The sequence below is a fragment of the Danio rerio genome, chromosome 22 (assembly GCF_052040795.2).
Source record: "Danio rerio strain M-AB ecotype USA chromosome 22, GRCz13ab, whole genome shotgun sequence".
Classification (NCBI taxonomy): Eukaryota; Metazoa; Chordata; class Actinopteri; order Cypriniformes; family Danionidae; genus Danio; species Danio rerio.
This window is the reverse complement of record NC_141042.1, coordinates 19,221,479-19,241,702: the sequence shown is the minus strand read 5'-3', so window position 1 is coordinate 19,241,702 and position 20,224 is coordinate 19,221,479. Positions and strand designations below refer to the sequence as shown.

General features: G+C 36.4%; 1 long non-coding RNA gene across 9 annotated transcripts in view; it reads left to right on the top strand.

The window, feature by feature from the left end:
- Window positions 1–6,288: 6,288 nt before the first annotated feature.
- Window positions 6,289–20,224, top strand: part of LOC147831552 (uncharacterized) — a 138,616-nt gene continuing 124,680 nt past the window's right edge. For 5 of the 9 annotated variants that reach the window (XR_015521888.1, XR_015521889.1, XR_015521887.1 and 2 more), the window contains exons 1-2: window positions 6,316–6,537; window positions 19,018–19,101. This is a non-coding gene — a long non-coding RNA (uncharacterized LOC147831552). Of the gene's footprint in view, window positions 6,538–19,017; window positions 19,102–20,065; window positions 20,147–20,224 lie in introns of all 9 variants that reach the window. The other 4 variants (XR_015521891.1, XR_015521893.1, XR_015521894.1 and 1 more) reach the window with 4 other exon arrangements.

The following is a 20,224-nucleotide window of genomic DNA, read 5'->3' as shown; positions in this document are numbered from 1 at the left end:
TTTTTTGTGTACGTTTGTGTGACTCATTTATTTCTGGTCATATATAAATATATTGTTGAAGTCAGAATTATTAGCCCCCCTTAAAATTTTTCTTTTTTAATTATTTCCCAAATTATGTTAAACAGAGCAAAGAAATTTTCACAGTATGTATGATAATATTTTAATAGTTTTTCTTCTGGAGAAACTCTTATTTGTTTTATTTCGCTAGTTTAAAAGCAGGTCAAAATTATTAGCCCCTTTAAGCTATACATTTTTTGATAGTCTACAGAACAAACCATTGTTATGCAATAACTTGCCTAATTACCCTAACCTGCCTAGTTAACCTAATTAACCTAGTTAAGTCTTTAAATGTCACTTTAAGCTGTATAGAAGAGTATTGAAAAAATGTCTAGTCAAATATTATTTACTGTCATCATGGCAAACATAAAATAAGTAAGTTTTTAGAGATCATTTATTAAAACTATTTTGTTTATAAATGTGCTGAAAAATTTTTAAAATTTCTCTGTTAAACAGAAATGGGAGAAAAAAAATTACGGGGGCTAATAATTAAGGAGGGCTAGTAATTCTGACGAGATAGATAGATAGATAGATAGATAGATAGATAGATAGATAGATAGATAGATAGATAGATAGATAGATAGATTTTTATTATTATTTTATTATTATTTTTTATTATTATTATTATTTTATTTATTATTTTGGGATAGAAAATCAGGTTTATTCTACAAAATTTAGATTTCTTAATTATTAATTATTCTGAAATTATTCTGAAGCTTACTTAAAGTCTTAAACCATGGATCTATTTTTGTTATTATTATTTTTGTTATTTTACAAAAGTAAAAAATAATAAAATAATCTTATTCGGGACACATTATAGTAGTAATAAAAACAACTAACATTTTTCTCAAAACACATTATATGGCAAATCTAGAGAACTGAAAATAACGGAAGTTGTCTCTTAGTTTTCCCCAGAGCTCTTGATAGATTTGTAAAATAAAAGATTTGTCTAAATACATACCGTACGTACATAAATTAAATAAATTCATTTCAGTCTTGAAATGCTAGTCTTATATAATCAACATTAGCCTACTTCTACATCAGCTGCCATTTTGGATTTTATTCAGCGTTCATTAACTTTGTTATAATTAAGGGATTTTTAAGGGATATGTGCTAACTTGGCAAAACAAAATAGCTACAATTCGTTTGGAACAAACTATGTATTAAGATTACAATTGAAATGCTATGTTAGTTATATGCTGCTAGCCCAGTAAGCCCACTAGCTTAAAAAAATATTTGGCAGTATAAATAACATTAACAGCACTACAAACCATCTAATTTTAATCTTTAAAACCAGCAAGTTTTGGGACAACTTCCATTAGGGTTTATTGGTTTTAACATGCCAGCAATAGAAGGCAAACAATTACTAGTACACTGAGACCCAAAAAGCAAACACAGTTGTCCATAAACCATAATTACAAATTTTATAATGGTTTCTATATTTTTTTTCAGAAATAAGGTTTAATAAGAAAGGAATTATATACCTTTCCACTCATTTTCAGCATTATTATATATAGCACTTCCACTTAGCTTATGATAAGGGTGTCTAAAGGAGTATCAGGATGGCTAAGTAGGTTTGTGCTAAAAGCTAGCCTTAAAATTTACAGATTTTCCTGTCTGTTGTTTGCTGAACCACAGTGGTTTCAGATCAGAGCAGGATCAAGCAAAGTAATGGTGAATGAGACTTTTAAATTAGTAATATAGGCATCATCCATTAGATATTTTGCTTTGATGTTAGCATGTTGCTAAGCTGAAAGCCAGCTAGGCTTGCGCTTTAAAAATAACTGAATGTGTAGCATACACAAAGATTTATTATCAGTTTTTAGTATTAGCATTCAGGATTGCATGAAGTTCATATATTATCAACATTAGCTTTCTCATATATACGTCTCCATTTTGGATTTCATTAAATTTTCATTTAGCTAGTTAGTTTCAAATTTGTCTGGTGTAGATGCTAAATTGGTGGAAAAAAAACAGTTCTGAAGAAACAAAGTAGCTAAAATACTGCAAATTAATTGAGCACTCACTTAAAATGCTACTAAATGTGCTAAAATGCTAATGGTAGCTCACTACATTTGAAAACAGTTGAATTATTAACCTCATAGATTATTTTGTTCTCTGTTTTACGTATAATCAGGGTGGTGTACTGCATCTACGTACTGTATGATGGAGTCTCGGGGCAGCTGCGCAGGTTTCATGATGAAAGCTAGCTTTAAAGTGTACAGATTTATCTGTGTCTGCTGTTCGCTCAACCACAGGGGTGCCAGATCAGAGCCGGATCGGGCGAAGTGACGGCGAATGAGACTCCAACGCTCCCCCCATCTGTCAGCTAGTCCGTCCTCCTCCCGAGAGCTGAGACGAGATGACAGATTGAGGGTGAGCGCAGGACTGGCTGGTACAGTAGGCAAGTGGTGTGCAGACACATGCTGTTTTAAGGAGAAGTCTTCAGCTCAAAGCTCCCACTCTCTCCCAAAGAACTGAGAATAAAATATCTCTGAACATAAGAGGAAGCCATCTGCGGAGAATAAAGACAACAGACAGGAACACTGGAGATCAAATTGGTTTTCAAGTCATGAAGATTACCAGCACACACCACGCACGCTAATTCCAACCGCTCTATTTAAAAGCCCTGCCAGTGAGAAGGGTCATCTCGGAAATAGTATGTGGGTGACTTCCCTCTGGGTCCCTTCAATCTGCAATGCCAAACACAATTATAAAACATCTTTTTTTTTTTTTTTTAAATGTCTCAAAGTGGGTTTTTAGCTCTGCTTTCACTGGTGCAAGTAAATTGAACAATGCAAGTGGACCAATGGAGATAATTTTAGGAAAATTAACCATGGTTTATCAACAAACAAAAAAGATTTGTTGTTAAATCACAATAATCACAAATCAACTATGGTTTTGCCATACTAGCTATAGTTTAACCATCAGTGGTGGAAAGAGTACTGAAAACCATACTTAAGTTAAAGTACTATTACTTGCCTAAAAATGTAGTGCAAGTAGAGTAAAAGTATTCAATTCAATTCAGCTTTATTTGTACAGCGCTTTTACAATGTAGATTGTGTCAAAGCAGCTTCACATAAATGGTCATAGTAACTGGAACAGTGTGGTTCAGGTTTTAGTGTTTAAGTTCAGTTCAGTTTAGCTCAGTTCACTGTGATTTAATCATTACTGAGAGTTCAAACACTGAAGAGCAAATTCATCGATGCGTAGCTCTACCAATCCTGAACCATGCGAGGCAGTGGCGACAGCGGAGAGGGAAAAAAAACTTCACCTGATGGGAGTGAAGAAAAAAAACCTTGAGAACCAGACTCAGTTGGGCATGACCATTTTAATTTCTCCGCTGGCCAAAAGTCTTGTGCAGAGCTTCATTCGCCGTGGTCGAGGCTGGAAGATGGCCTCAGCGAAGACTCGTCTGTCCCTGGAGCGTCGCTGGAATCAGACTCATGTTCTCCACTCCCCACGACCAGTATCTGTTGTAAATATTACTCAAAATATTAGTAAAAAGTAGACCTTTCAGAAGTACTCAAGAGTAGTAAGTATATACGTTATTAAAAGCTGATGCATTTACATCTAATTTGTGGATGTGTGTAAACAGGCGAAGCAGTGGCGCAGTAGGTAGTGCTGTAGCCTCACAGCAAGAAGGTCGCTGGGTCGCTTGTTCGAGCCTCGGCTTAGTTGGCGTTTCTGTGTGGAGTTTGCATGTTCTCCCTGCATTCGCGTGTGTTTCCCCTGGGTGCTCCGGTTTCCTCTACAGTCCAAAGACATGTGGTACAAGTGAATTGAGTAGGCTAAATTGTCCGTAGTGTATGTGTGTGTGTGTGTACATGTGTGTGTGTGGATGTTTCCCAGAGATGGGTTGCGGCTGGAAGGGCATCCGCTGTGTAAAAAAACTTGCTGGATAAGTTGGCGGTTTATTCCGCTGTGGCGACCCCGGATTAATAAAGGGACTAAGCCGACAAGAAAATGATTGAATGAATGTGTAAACGTAACATTCTGTAAGGCGAGGCAAGTTTATTTATATAGCACATTTCATACACAGAATGTAGTGCATTTAGTTATTGCCCAGCAGACACATAACGTCATAAGACGTTAATGTTAGCTTAGATTAAGGTTGTGATGTCAGGTGACCAAAATTCAATGCCTAGCCAGCGTCTAAGGAAAACATTATTTTGATGTCCAATAACAACATCAAAAGGGGTTGATTTTAGGTTGGATGTTGAACACTGACGTTGACCTGACGTTAAGTTCTCATGTCAAAACGATTTTCATTTCCAAACAAAATGCAACGTCCCCATGACGTTGGTGTACAACGTCAATCTACCATCATGTTGACATCTTGTGCCTGCTGAGTGTTTAAGGCCATTTCGGTCATCATACAGTAAACATCCGTCATCTTCTCATAAGTGACATGCATCTCTGGGTCAACGTGTCTGAAGATTTTGGACATCTTCTTGGACACTTCGAATACTTTTAATCAGTTTGCTGCAATTATAAATCACTCATGTCTTGAGGTAGTGCATTATGATGAGATTTTCCTTCTATGTGTGATTTGATTGGACAGGAATTACAGGACTGATTTTTCTAATCCCCATAGAAAAGAAAAAAAAAAAGTAGTGACTGCAGGTTGAAGGAAAGTAGTTAAGTAAAAGTACCAATACTGCACTAAAATGTATTCAAGCGAAAGTAAAAGTACATGTTTTTAAATATACTTAGTAAATTACAATTGCTGAGAAAAACTACTGAATTACAGTAATTTGAGTATTTGTTAATTGTTACTACACACCACTGTTAACCATTTGCGGTAAAGCTGTGATTATACAAACGGTTGTCAATGTGACAAAATACAATATGGTTAACACTTCACCTAAAAAACATTTGATGTGTTTGCTTATTAATTTGCACAATGACGACATTCTTTGTTACTAAAAAGGCTACATTAAAAAAAAAATGTGCAAAGTGAGCTTTTTAAATGGTCATAATTTCTCCTAAAAACGAGAAACTGACACCCAAATGTAGGCTTGGTGTAATGTATGTGTGCACCAACTGTATGTAGTGTTACTTAAAGTGACAATACCAAGACCTGCCATATATAATCAAGTATAATGCAACATTTCAGTTGTTTTTATGTATCAATGTGAACTGGAATCATTTTTTTTTATAAAGTAGCATATGATCTGTATGAAAATATGTTTCAAAAACATTGCCATCTAAACATTCCTTAAAAGTTCACACTTAAAATATAATTAAACCAACCAAGGGTGTAGAATTGGCATGAACATATGGTACATATCCCCACCAGTATCCAGGAATTAATGAAACGTCCCTATCAATAATTTAATTTACTTCAAAATAATAAAATAACATTCCGTCAACCCTTAGTAACCTACATGTGTAAAAAGTCAAGTTCGATTCGAGTTCACTGTAATACTATTAACCAAGGCAGTGCAATTAAAACAGTTTAATAGCGTCACATGCCTAAATTTCTCTCCATTCATACCTCCTCAAAGCCTGACTGCAGTAAAATCATGTTAATTGACTTTTGTAGCATGGGACGAGATTGTTATTTGTAATGTTAAGTGTTTATTTTATATTATTGAGTATTTTATTCATATTTTTAAAGGCATTAAACAGAATTTGTGCTAATCAATGCAACTCTAACGATGTATGTCTCCACCTATGTCAAGAGCAAATCTATGCCCTTGAATCAAAATTTAAAAAACAGATTAAATACTTGTGGCTTAAATATTAAAAATAAATTCTTCCAACAATCTTCTGCAATATTGCTTCAGTCATTCATTTTCCTTAGGGTTAGTGCCTGATTTATCAGCGGAATGAACCGCCAACTACTCTTATGCACAACTAATCGTATCTTTTACATCCTGGAGCACGCTGGAAAACACTATTTGCAAAATTTAAGGTAAATAAAAACTTTAGGCTAAATTTTAAATGTAACGTTACACCACCATTTGTTTTTCGTCATAATGTCGTAGTCATGCTGCGAGAGAAATAAAAAACATTGAGCCTCTAAATACATTGTAGTCTCTAAATATAAATGTATTGCTCTGCTGATTTAATAACATTAATATTGTTCATTTACTTGTCATTGGAACCAAGCAATTTTATCATAGAAATTATTAAAATGTTAGAAATACCTGTATTGTAAAACGGTATAGCTTCCCTCACAAATGTGTACAGTCGTGGAGAGTTTTTGGCGCGTCTGAGCACCATAGCAACGAATCGCCGTCATCGTTCATTCAGTGTTCAATGGTTAGCATGCGGGCGACTAGCGCGAACACTAGAGCTGCACCTGAATTGATCGCGTACGTACGCTAATTACGCAAGCCGTTGTCGCATTTAAACATCCACAGAAAGCATTCCCCACATTTCTGGCATAAACAAACACAAATTATATGCAACATGTGTTTACAAAATTGTTACCAACGCAGTCGTAATGGAAGTAGGACATCTTGAAATAAGGTAAGAAAAATGGGCATGTATTTACATTTGTAACCGCCAATGTCTGTCTTATTTGCCTGTTTTAGTTTGTGCGTTGAATTTGTCCTTGATTATTGTACTATTTATAAGATAGATAGATAGATAGATAGATAGATAGATAGATAGATAGATAGATAGATAGATAGATAGATAATGATAATTAACCATGGTTTTAATGGTCCATGGTCGTTGGCATAGTTTGGGCATATTTTTTAATATTAGCATTTGTAACCAATTTTAACCCAAATACTGTGACTATAGTGTGGCAAAACCACAATGAATGTGTGTCTCTGGTTTAACAACAGTGATTAAATTTTCTTAAAACCATGGTTAATAAGTGATATATTTGATGAAGTATAGCAAATGTCACTGCAGGATACACCACTTGACATGTCAACAACCCATCTGCTAAATGAATACTTGTCTGTTTATCCTTTTTTCCTACTCGTTATGGTGAATGAGTTATGGCTGTTTACTAATGTGGTTTGCCAAAAGCAGCTACTGTAGTTTTTCTTGGCAAAAGAGGGAAATCCACCAATTCTGCATGGCCAAGTTCCATATGATATTTCCTCAGTAATGATATTTACAGGCACTAGTAATCGTATGCAGCATTAGCATACATACTCTTTTCACAAGTCTGTTATGATGCGTTTAACGGTCATCAGCATTTTAAACCCTGAATGTTTTAATATATATATTTATTTATAACGTGTGAACATTTATATGTATTTTTGAATGTATAGTCTCATCCTTGCTTCAAATTACAAAAAAATAAAAACGAATTACTGCTTGTGCGCGGTGTTTCTAATGCGGTGTTAATGGGATAGAACAGTAAATTTGATGTTATTCTCTCCTCTGGCTGCCGTTATAAGTCTCACTCTTTTTTTAACCTTTTTCTGAATGTCTTGATAACACCATTGTGGAGTTTTACTTTTATTATTTCACCAAATAAGATAGTAAAAAATTTTTGTTGTATTTTCTCATTCACTGCGCTGTAAGTTTTCACAAATATGATGACTTCTGCTACTGAGACACCCTGACATGTGAAAAGGGACTGTTCTTAAAATCCAGATTTGATTAGTAGCTAACACTTCATTACATTGCTTTATTTAAAGATACTTTTAATGTTACAATTCATTCATTTATGTTCTTTTCGGCTTAGTCCTTTTATTAATCTGGGGTCGCCACAGCGTAATGAACTCATCCAGCATATGTTTTACGCAGCCTTTCTAGCTGCAAACTTTATAATTAGTTTCCCCATTTAGCAAATCTAAAGTGATTAACCTACTATTAGCATTTATTATTATTAATAATAATAATAGTAATGAAGAGGAAAGGTGTGGAAGATCCCAAAGAGAATTCTTAACATAGCTTTAAACCAGAAGCCAGTTAGCATGGCAGGACATTGACATGAGTGGTTTTACAGCATTTTTAGCATGTCATTAGCATTCGGCTAATATACATTTCTCCACATATGCAACATATTTACAAAATTGCATCAATGCGGTTATTAGGATATGCAAAAACAAAAGCTTAACTTTAAAACCAAGTGCATGCAAGCACAGGAACCTTTTACATCCTACTTCTATAATAGTAAAATCTGCTGCCCAAGCAAAACTGGAAAGCTAACCTTTTAACTAAGTTTCCAGTAATGCTAAAAGTCTTCTGTCACACAAGTTTCCCAGAAGCAGACAACCCTTTTATGCACTGCCTTAGCTTTGCATCTGCCTCCACACCCAGCTGGTGAGAAGAAAACTGCAGTTAGTGCATGTTAGCGTTGCGCATTTAAAACGAAACTTAGCTATGAGGAACAGAGATGAGCCTGTGGCCATGGCCTTACACCACAAACTGAAGATCTTGAGGTTGAGTTATGAATACGTTTCCATGGTTCGACTGGGCACAGCTGAGATGGGTCATGTGACATCGACACTTTTGGGACAAATGGTACTTTGTGTGCATGTACCTGTATTTGATCACAGCATTTTGTATTTATTTAGGTGTAAACTTAAAAAAACAAAATTTTAAAACCAAGTTTTAGACCAGTAGTAGTTCAGTAAAAAAATATGTTTGCTGTTTGTACTTATTAGCTGATACAACACAATTCCTGAGATAATGGAATATTAATATTAACAGATGTGTGTGTGTGTTGAGCATCAGTTAAGACGATGTTAGCACCTGTCAGCTTTAATTGTGGGGAAAACTGGATAATTTTGAGCTTTTGTAAGCTAATTTCAGCTTCCGGGTTTAAAATGATTTTTGGGGCGGGATCAAAATCGGCGATGTAGCACAGTACTGCAAGTGCAATGATGACGCGTCAGTTTCTCATTATTATTTATAGCGGAGTTTTCTTATCTTATGAGAAGAGCCGGCTGCTTAATTATTCATGAGAGCACGTGCTTTCCGAAGGCAAGGAAGACCTGCCAGTTTCAAGCAAACTGTGAGACATGGACCCATGGCACGCAGTAGCCATTCATGAAGGCTTGTATGTGTTTGTTTCCATGATCCACAGGGTTTGTTGCATGTGTTTTCCCCGCGATCTTGTCAGGGCTGATACAGCAAAGCTGTGTGTGTGCTGCAAGCATTTTTGTCGGGAGAGCAGTACGAGAATTGAAGAATGGCGGACGTTGACTTTCATCAGGAGTTCATTCACATTCAGACACATCGCCGTGCTGCTGTGTTTGCCTAAATCCTCTATATTACCAGCAGGGCTAATGGTTAAAATAGACAGGTCAGGAGACCTGCTGCACTGAGTCTGCATTCAAGATCTATAATTTAGACCCGGGGATCGAGGGAGAATCCTCATTTATAGTGTTTACATGAACACACTTATCTTTATAATGATATAAATTGTGGTTATGTGTATATGAAATTACAAATTACAAATGTAGCAGGGCATTAAATTACTGTTTATTTCTTTGCATTTTAACTTTGTGAACTATAAACTCATGCGTCTCCTCACGGTTTGTCTCATTTTGTGAGCTAACTGTCAACAATAGTTGTTCGCTCCCCTTCTCCCCTGCTGGCCACGCCCACTCCTTCCCCGTGCTTGTGGAGCTCCACGCCCATTAATCATGCATTTTTTGAAAAAATTCTGAAGTAGACTTTAACCGAAAGTGGGGGGTGTTATGGCCCTTTAAAAGTAAAAAAAAATCTACTTAAATTTGTAAAAACTATTTCATTAACTTAATTCCTTCATGTTGTCCCAACTCAAAATTATTGTGTGAAAGGATGCATTTTTTACAATGTAGCTATTGCTTGATTTCTAGCGTTAACGGTATGTTGTAGCGAGGACATAAACAAGGGTGTAAACAACGGGAAATGCTGTTTGGCACTGCTAACAATTTAGCTACAAATTCATATTTGTCCGTCAAACTGCTTTAGAAACCCACAATCATTACCAATGCTGCAGTGTCACTCTATGAGGCTGCTATTTATTTAATATTCATATTATCATCATGTAATTCATATTACTTACACATGCTTATAATCCAGATATTTATGAAAGACACTTGCCAGGTTTTATTTTAGAGAGCAGGCACAAGGTTCAGCTTTGTTCTCTTTATTTTCTGTCTAATTCAGGCTCAAACTGCTGACTATTTACACAACAGAGGCAAAGCGCATGCTTGTTGGGGTGCGACGCTTTTCTTGGTGGAGTGGAGCAGATCCGAGAGTCGATAAATTAGATAATTTAAAAAATAACATGATTTTTTTTTTACAAATGAAGCGTGAGCACACATTGTTTTGCATCTTATAAACACAAGCAAGCCTTAAATGTGCACTTTGGACCACCCCTTTAACATAGATTTTGTACTCTTGTTTATGCTTTGCACATACAAACAATTAAGGGTGTTACGATCCTCCAAATCCTCGATTCCATTACATTTTCGATTCTAAAGGCACGATTCGATTTTCGATTATGAATAATTAATTAATGACCAATTAATTATTTGTAGCCTACCGTTTAAACTACCTGACCTGCATGGTCTTTGTTTTACCCATAAACAAATCATACAGTAAATGAATAAAGGCAAGATACACACATAATTACCACCTGTCAATCACTTTTTCTGCGGGACTCGTGAATAGGCAGTGATCTGTGTCGTTATAATGGCGTCGGTAAAAAAGACGCACAACCAACAGGAACCAGCCAACAGTATCTGAGGTGTTCGCTAAAATGACTAAGTACAAGTGAGTGAAATATTGAAGCAGTCCTCTGACTGCCTGGACCTGCTGTCTCGAGCGCATGGCTGTGTGTGCGTCTGTGTGGTCACATGATGTGCATTTTCAGCGGTAGTAAGGAAGGAGGGCTGCTCAGAAATGCCACACGCCACTGTGGATGTCAAATCGTTGTCGTTCTAAAATGCCATTTAAAAACAAAGACAGTGTAAACAGGGCCTGAGTAAGTACTTTTCGCGAGCGGATTTGCAACAGGGCGGGCGGAGGATCGCGATGCCGGTGTTGTCTATCGGACGAACCGTACATAATACGTACATAGCAGAGCTTGCAAAACTGTTTTTTTTTTTGTCGACAACACGAACGTTGTCAACATAACTCACTGGAAATCCAAAATGCTTACACACCGGCGACTTCATTGAAAGAGGAGAGGGTTTAAGTTCTGTCGACGGGTCTCCTGCTTCTGCAGTTTAACAAGCACTTCAACAAGCCTGCTTTTTTCCCGCTTGGCAAGCCAAGCTGACGTGACATGGGTGTGTGGCAGCATCGATGATTATATTTTTTGATTCGATAATCGAAATTAAGCATAAATTTCGATCGATTTCGATTAAAAATCGAAATCGTGACACCCCTACAAACAATACATGCTCTTATTGTTACTTAATTAGTGAAACGACTAAAAATGCATTGCTGTACATTTACAGAAGTTTTACTTTGTGAGTACACAAAGTGAAAACCCTCATGTGATTTAAAAGGCAATCTGTTGCTCTCCATCCACGTCTGTTAGTTTCCTGTGTCGTTGCAAGAGAAGAATGGTGATCTGTTTAAAATTTCATCTTATTTATGCAGCTGTTGAGGCTGAATAGACCTTTAATACCATCCTGGTTTTTCCTTTCTGTTCCTCTCTTTTGCTTTTGGACTACGCCAAGCTGTTCTGGATGGTTCTCATGCTTTTCCAGCTGTCCATTCACAACATCAGGGTTCACCTTTGACCCTGGTCCACCACCATGGCCAATCAACTGTAGCATGGAACCAGACTTTCTGGTGAAGTAATAGAGATTTCAGATGTTGACTATTCATCAGTGATCATGTATGCTTTGTCGTTGTTAGCCCAGATCTCATGACATTAACTTAACAGTATGTGGTTTGTATAATTAGCGCTGGGACATTTTTTTTTGGTGTCACACCTATGTGGGACGCGTTAAGTGTGGTCTGTCCTCATCTTTCTAGTACAGCGCTTCTCGAGCCCCCTCACGAGTGACCTTTAACAAGCGTGATGACATGACACATGCTTCAGCAGGCCAAAACCACCTCGCTTCAGTGTGCATGCTGAACAGCATAAACATTACCCTAGAAATTAATAATCGCTGCCTCTCATTTACCGGTCATGACCTAACCTGTTTTCGACTATAGACAGAACCCTGCCAAATGATCTGCGGTCTAATTACGGTCTTTCGAAGCTAATTGTGTTACGTGTTGCTCCTCAAGGCTCTGCAAATGACATGATTTATTGTGTTACACGCTACGAGGAAGGCCAAGGCATCCTTTCAGTCCTAAACAGGTGGTTCTGAAGGCTCTACAGACCATCGGCTCCAAGAACCTTCCCCCGGTTAAATGTCAGATCATTGGTTAGGAGCAACTTTTGGATGCCTAACTTGGGGGATATCATTACTTTGTGAAGAACAGCCGGCGTCCTTGTTAGATGTGCCATTTAAAGACACTTGGCATTTAAAGTTTGGCATGGAGCCCTTTCCGACACCTCAGGAACACCCCTGTGAAAGACTTTCCAACTGTGCAAATCCAGGAGACCTCGTGCAACTACCTTAAAATGAAGCCTGTGGTTTTTGTCTCGTGCTTCACGGTGAGACTTTAACATCCTTGAGGTTTGACTGAGTGGAAAATACAGCCAACCCACGCACACCCGAAAGAGGCGCATCTACTCTGCTAGTGCGGAGAAGTGCAAACCCAAAAGAGACGACTGTTGCAACGTAAATCTTTGTCTGTGCAGCTGGATCCCATGGCCTGGGGAAAACAAAGCTTCTAATGCAACGCGTGCAGGTGTTGATTTAAAGGAGCACCGTTAAAAGCAGCTCCCTTTCGTGCTATCTTCATCTGCATAATAGATATCAGGGTTGACCTGTATTGTGCAGAAGGTGCCGTCCCTTGCACTGTGCTTGAAGGGTACAAGTGTCTAAGATGTGCAAGAAGTGTCACGTCTAATGAAAGTGGGCTGAGAGCTGCACAAATTAGTGGTGCTTGGGGACGTGAATGATACCTCAAATTGTATGGCTTCTTGAGAAGAGGTGTGCGTTACTTTGCTAACAAGCGTTTTTAAAAAATTTCAGCTGGAATGTGACAAAATAGGTGAATTAATGTTATGTTGAAAGATTCTGAGCCACATCTAGGGACTTAAATATAAGGCTAATAAGAGTATACTTACTGGGTTGCAGGTGGAAGGGCATCTGCTGTGTAAAACATATGCTAGATAAGTTGGCGGTTCATTCTGTTGTGATGACCCCTGATGAATAAAGGGACTAAGCTGAAGGAAATGAACTAATGAATAGGAGTATAGTATATATATTGTTTTATATGGATACATCTTAATAAACTTATTAAGAGTTTCACATGAAAAACAATGGTGCGCTTGGTTTTAGGGATGCAACGATTAACCGATTTCACTATTAATCACGCTTTAATTTGTCACGGTTGATTAATCGTAAGGGCTTCTCAACACCGCGTTTCTGCATGGAACAAAACTGCAGCAACTAAACAAAGTCATGCCTACTGTGCACTAGTTTGTACAGCGAGACTAATAACCACACACATTGGATTAACTATGACTGAGGCTATTAACTAAGGCAAGCCTGTGCAAAATCATTGTTTCGCATGCGACGCAAAGCACTCATGCTTTTCTGGGGCAGTAGTTGAGATGTGGCTTTTTTGACCGCGGGAACTACAAACGGCTGAAGTTTGAGGAAGAAGCAATGAAAAGTACACAGGTTTGCAACCCTACTTAAAGTTACAAATATTGGCGCAGAACATGCGCTGAATGTTGATCCGCCAGCCGAGATCAATCCAGTGTTTTCAAAGAGAGTGCTGAAAGACTCGGAGTGGATCAGCTGTTTAATGGCCGAAATCTCGATGCACTGCATTCACTACCTGTTCAGCGCAAATGGACGCTAAATGTAAAATCTAACAGAGTATAGATCTTTGCCAAAGAAGCTCGACGTTACTAAGTTTAAATTGAACCTTCAGCTCATAACAAAGAACGGTATTGCACAGGTGGTCATCACGATAAGGCTGATCTGCGCCGCTCGCTCATATATTGGGTTGACTCTCCTGCTTTTTTCCATAAACACAGAAAAATGTAAATCAGCGCATAAGGAGACTGAGCATTTACAATGACACAAACCGAAAACAAAACCTTTAAAGAGTGGTAGAAGTGAGACTTTTCTTCCTTTCTTTTTTTGTCCGTTCTTTCTGCTTATTATATTGTCTTGTGTATAAAAACAATAGTACTAAATGTATATTTCTTACAACAAAGCTTGATTTTTTTTAATGCAAACCATCGATTTAATTGTCATAATGTAACAGTAGGACTTTTTATAGCAGACAACTCTCATTCAAGGCAGTATGATATTGATATTCATTGTTAGTATTATTATCATCAGCATCATTAATATTTTATAAATATTAGACATTAATTCTGGAATTATTGCACAAATATCAATAAGCCATCACAAAGTTAGATAGTTGTTTCTGGTTTTTGTTAGTCCTGATTGATGTTGTTTTCAGATATAATAAATCTGTTAATAAAGAATTTGCAGTGGTGCTCATTCATTTTTGGTGAGTGCTTCTAAAAGTTTTGAAGTTGAGAGCAAATAAAAAAAAAAAAAGTTAATTTCAAGCCCTGCTTTAGACAAATACTATTTTTTATTTATTTATTACTTGTTCTGTCATTTGTTTACAGTGTAAAAATTATGTATGTTTAAATGTCAAAAAGTTTACTTAGTTGAAGTCAGAATTATTAGCCCCCCTAAATTATTAGACCACTTGTTTATTTTTTTTCTGTTTAACGGAGAGAAGATTTTCTTCAACACATTTCTAAACATAATAATTTTAGTAACTCATTTCTAATGACTGATTTATTTTATCTTTACCACGATGACTGTAAATAATATTTTACTAGATATTCTTCAAGACACTTCTATGCAGCTTAAAGTTACATTTAAAGGCTTAACTAGGTTAATTAAGTTAACTAGGCTGGTAAGGCGAATTAGGTAAGTTATTGTATAACAGTGATTTGTTCTGTAGATTATCAAGAAAAAAATATAGCTTAAAGGGGCTAATAATTTTGTCCCTAAAATGGTTCATAAAAAATTCAAAACTGCTGTTATTCTAGCCGAAATAAAACAAATAAGACTTTTTCCAGTAGAAAAAATGTTATCAGACATACTGTGAAAATGTCCTTGCTCTGTTAAACATCATATTTAAAAAAGAAGAAAAAAAATCGAAGGGGGCAAATCATTCTGACTTCAACTGTATTTTTAAGCACAAAGAGAGAAATGGACTATTGCTTGTTTTTAATATTATTTTGTGATGTATTTATTGGTTACTGAGCAGCAATAAATAGCACTTTAAAATATTGTCATGTGAATTTCTAATCTAGTAGTGTTTTGAAATTAATGAATGTATAATAATCGTGATAACCGTGAAACCGTGATTATTTCTCAGACTAAAATCGTGCAACCAAAATCTATAATCGTTGCATCCCTACTTGGTTTTTAACGTAACTTATTCTTTCATAAGTTCTTTACAAGCCCTGTCACATATACTAATGTGCCCAAACAGGATGTTAATATCACCAACCATTCCCATTTTATTAAGGTGTATCCACATAAATGGCCCACCTTGTAGAAAACCTGTAATATTTTTAAAATGCACATTTGCATGTTTATACCAGTAGAATGAAGGCAATCTTAAGCTTATGTAATGTATTTTTTTACAAGGTGCACTGGTTTCCCATTTGAAAAGGCAGTGGGGGAATCCCTGCAAAACACAAGCGCAGCAGCAAAATTAAAAAAGTCTTTTTATAGTTTAACTGGAAACTGAAAAATTAGAATCCAAAAATGCATTATGTTAACCCCAAGCCTTAAAAATGTACATTTTTGTATTTAGGGCTTTATGAAGTGTGCAGGGTTTAAAATGGAAACAGCATTGTGAACAAAATGTGAATTTGCTGTACACCACCTGACAAAAGTCTTGTCGTCTATCTCAGTTGTAAGTGCTACAAATAATAACTTGACTTCTAGTTGATCATTTGGAGAAGTGGCAGAGGGTAGATTTGTCTGATGAATCATTTGTTGAACTGCATCCCAATCATCACAAAAACTGCAGAAGACCTATTGAAACCCGCGTGGACCCAATATTCTCACAGAAATCAGTTTGGTGAAGGAAAAATCATGGTTTGGGGTTACATTCAGTCTGGGGCTGCGCAAAAGATCTGGAGATGGATGGGCAACATCAACATGAGGTATCAAGACATTTGTGCTGCCCATTATATTACAAACCACAGGAGAGGGCCACTCCTTCTCATACTTCAGCCTCCACATCAAAGTTCCTAAAAGCAAAAAAGGTCAAGGTGCGCCAGGATTGGCCAGCCCAGTCACACAACATAAACATTATTGAGCATGTTCGGGGGTAAGATGCAATGGTTTAATGGTTTAGAATGGTTTAAAATGTGCAGGTGAGTAGCTTGGCCTTTTGATCTAATAAGAAAAATTGCAGACTACAATGGAAAGAAGTTTTCATAATAAATTCCAGCTTGTGCATCAAAATTGTTGTGTTTATTTGTTTTTATAGATCATGTGATGATATAAAAAAATGGGTGTGATGGGACGGATGTGATTGTGTATTAGATTTTTCCAATTTTGTGCTTACATCAAATTAGTGCTGCACGATATTAGAAAAATCTGATAATGCAATATTATATTTTTCAGCGATAGGCTATGAATACAGTTTCAGATTGCTTAAATAGCTCTATTTGACTTTTTAACAGTATGCAAGTGCAAAAAATGTAATCATCATAATGCAAAAATAAATAAATAAATAAACGCTTTTCTTACTACTTGGTTTTTTTTTCTAGTCCAAATATCAAAAAAATCCTAACCAAGTACAAATATTTAGTTTTCACCGTCTGAACAAATATGAGAAAATGAAGTGTTTTTGCTTTTTTTAAGGAAATTATCTGTCAGTGGGGCTCATGAAATAATCTTGTTTTTGCTCGAAATGTAGATATTTGGACTAGAAACAAAACAAAAATTCTATGTAAGAATAGTTTTTTTTTTTTTTTTTTTTTTTTGCATAAATCTAATAAATTCCAGATAAATACAGTGATTAAATACAACTCTGTAGCTCCTGCTCAACTATAATTCAGATTGGACATTGCCTATCTTTGTGATGTGACTATTGCGAATGAGCACATCCCACAAATATGCATCTTTGCATGGAAACACACTGTAAAATATTGTACATTATTTCCTTATTACTTTTTTACCACACTTATACTTATCTTAATAATCATGTGATAATAAGACAATTGTATGCCAAGGTATTTTTGAATTAAAAAATAAATTAAAATAACATACTCCTCACATAACATATATGTGAATAAACAAAGAGAAGCAAAAATGCACAATTTCACTAATCAGCCACCCAGAAGAACCTGGCAACTGCTCAGAACACCTTAGCAACCGTATAACAAAGCTCTGGCAACCACCCACGGCATGCTAGCATTGTGGCGGTAGCTTTTGCACATTCAAAACCACTCCAAAAAAATATAGCATTCATTACAACGCATGCCAAGGAACAGCATGGATGCTTTATCTGACTTCCAGATTCCACTAAGCCAAGATTCTTTGACTTAATGCACCAAAGTCCTTTTATGGTACTGTAAACACAGCGCTTTAAATCCAGCTGAGGCCTCAAAAAAAAAAAAAAAAAAAAGAAGAAGAAGAGAGAAACAGAGAGAAAAGAAATGAATGAACACAGGAAACCTCACTCTGGCAGGAAGTGGGAACGGCTGCTATGGTAACGAACTGAAAGAAGGAGCCCTGGTGGAGCTCTTGCGAATCGCTGTGTTTTGACGTCATTTCGCGCACAGAGAGAGCGAGTGAGAACAGCTGCCGAAGACATAAAATAAACAAAGGAGGGGATGAACTTTAGAGCGCTCACTCAGAAATGCTACATGACAGCCACGGCTTGATGTTTGTCTTCTCAGAAAGACTTTTTTTTTTTGTAGTCGCAGGATGAGTTTTTAAATATAAGGGTGTTTTTCTCTCTGGCATAACCTCCTTCGTAACTTAAAAAGCAGATGGTGCTTTTTTTACGACTGTTTGACAGCATTCTTTGATTAATGTTCTGACTGACATTTCAGAGTCATTTCAGTTCACTTCCATTTGGCAAAACTGTGTTTGTCTGACCAAAGTATATGGTAAATTCATGTAGCAAATGGCACATGTAGAATAATTTATTCTAATTTAATATGTATTTTGTTAAAACATTAATGTTAAAGTGTGTTTAAATGGCCAGAAAAGGTGAACATATTTTGAAAATGTGTGTTGGAAATATATGGAGCTAAAACTGTTGATGCAAGTACATTTTAAAATCCATATTAGCTTTTAAAATGTATTCATTTTCTTTTATCTATATATCTCAGTCTATCAGTATTGTCTTGCATCGTAAATCTATTTTGGCATAAAGAAACCAATATATATATGGTTCAGATTTTTACTTGACCTGCCACATTTTTCACTGGCCCCACCAATAAAAGAGAAGTAATAGCAATTTGTTAGCCACATATTTTAAATTCCATGTCAAAAACCAAACATAATTGCATAAATACACTTTTTAAAATTTATTTGAATTTAGATTTTATTTATAAAGCGAAAATGTGCACTTTAATTTTGACACTTACAGACATCGTCACCAAATATAAGACCTTCTCATACATAGCCTCATTTCAGTTGTCAGGTTTTGTAATTTTGTAAATGTATCTACTGAATTAATCTATTATTTCGAGGTGACATGTCAGTGCAGAAATGAACAAAACAATAGGCCTAAAACAAAATATTATAAGATTAAAATATGGAAAATTTATTAGATGGTTATTTTGGTAAATTTTCCTAAGAGATTAACAACACTCTGTAATATTTCAGCATGCTTTCACTTTCCAATTCGCCATGAAACGCACATTTACCGGTACAAATGACATTCCCGTTCTCTCTTCAGGGGCATGAGAGAAGGGGGAGTGAGAAAAGGCCACAGAGGACATGAGGGAATCTTGCCACACATTCACGGCAAACTATGGACGAAGTCAGTATTATTCTACTAATAGTGATAGTCAAACATGCAGTCGGTAATTCGATTGTTCACACGACCGGTAGGTGACCATTACGTTATAGTAGAATAAAGGACGGCCTTCCTAAAAGCTGAAAAAGTCGCCCCGTGTAGGTCATACTAGCCTACAATCCGTGCTCGAAACAGAATGAATGAGAGGGGATGTCGCAAACCATAGCCATTTACATGTTTAAGGCTATTACACAACCATACACTGAGATATAGCCTGGTTCGTTTGTTCGTTGGATTGTTTTGCTTTCTCACTACAATCAGTTTGTGTTTGCAGTTTGCAATCAGTTGTTTGCGATCTCGGACCGATTGATTTGGTGCTGATTCGAGTGCGAGGTTTCACATATGCTAAACGAACTGCGCTAGGCAAACAAGATAGGATCCGAAACATATATCTAGGTGTGAAAGCACCCCAAGACTGTATTTGCTCACAATTGACCAACAGTCGCAGCCAAATTAAATTTTCGATTAAACGATTAAATAAAACTATCCTTTCTACTGTCCTGATCGTCTCGCACGCTGGCCCTGGGCTATCGGGCAGTCCTTATTATTGAGCCCTGTATAATGCAAATAAAACTATGAAAGAATATTTTTAAATCCATCTTAAGTGTTTGTATTTATAATTATTTAAATGTTTTAAACCTTATCCATTTTTATTTTATCATTTATGTATTGCCCATAAACTCTACCAAAGAGGTTTATTTAACAAAGCTGCCTAATTACAATGCAATTACCATACCGTAAACCAAAAATGGCAGTAAATGTCGTCTTCAACAGTGATTTTTGTGATGTTTGCTTGTTAATTTTACCACACCGCTGCCATAAAGAGCTCTGTTTGCAGTCTAGATCAATGAGGAGGACCTGAGTGAAACTCGTTTATGTTGACCTTCCGCTGACCTTTATCTCCTCATCTTCTCTTAATAACCACCAGTCTCGATGGACAACACTGCCATCAGCATTCTACTGGAAATTTACGCTCCAGATTCTTGTCTACGAACCTTGATTTAAATGAGTCAGTGGTTTCCTTTCACGCTGCAATCAAAGAAATGTCATCTGGGCAAAGTCTTCTGGGTATTGAAATGAGGTGTGA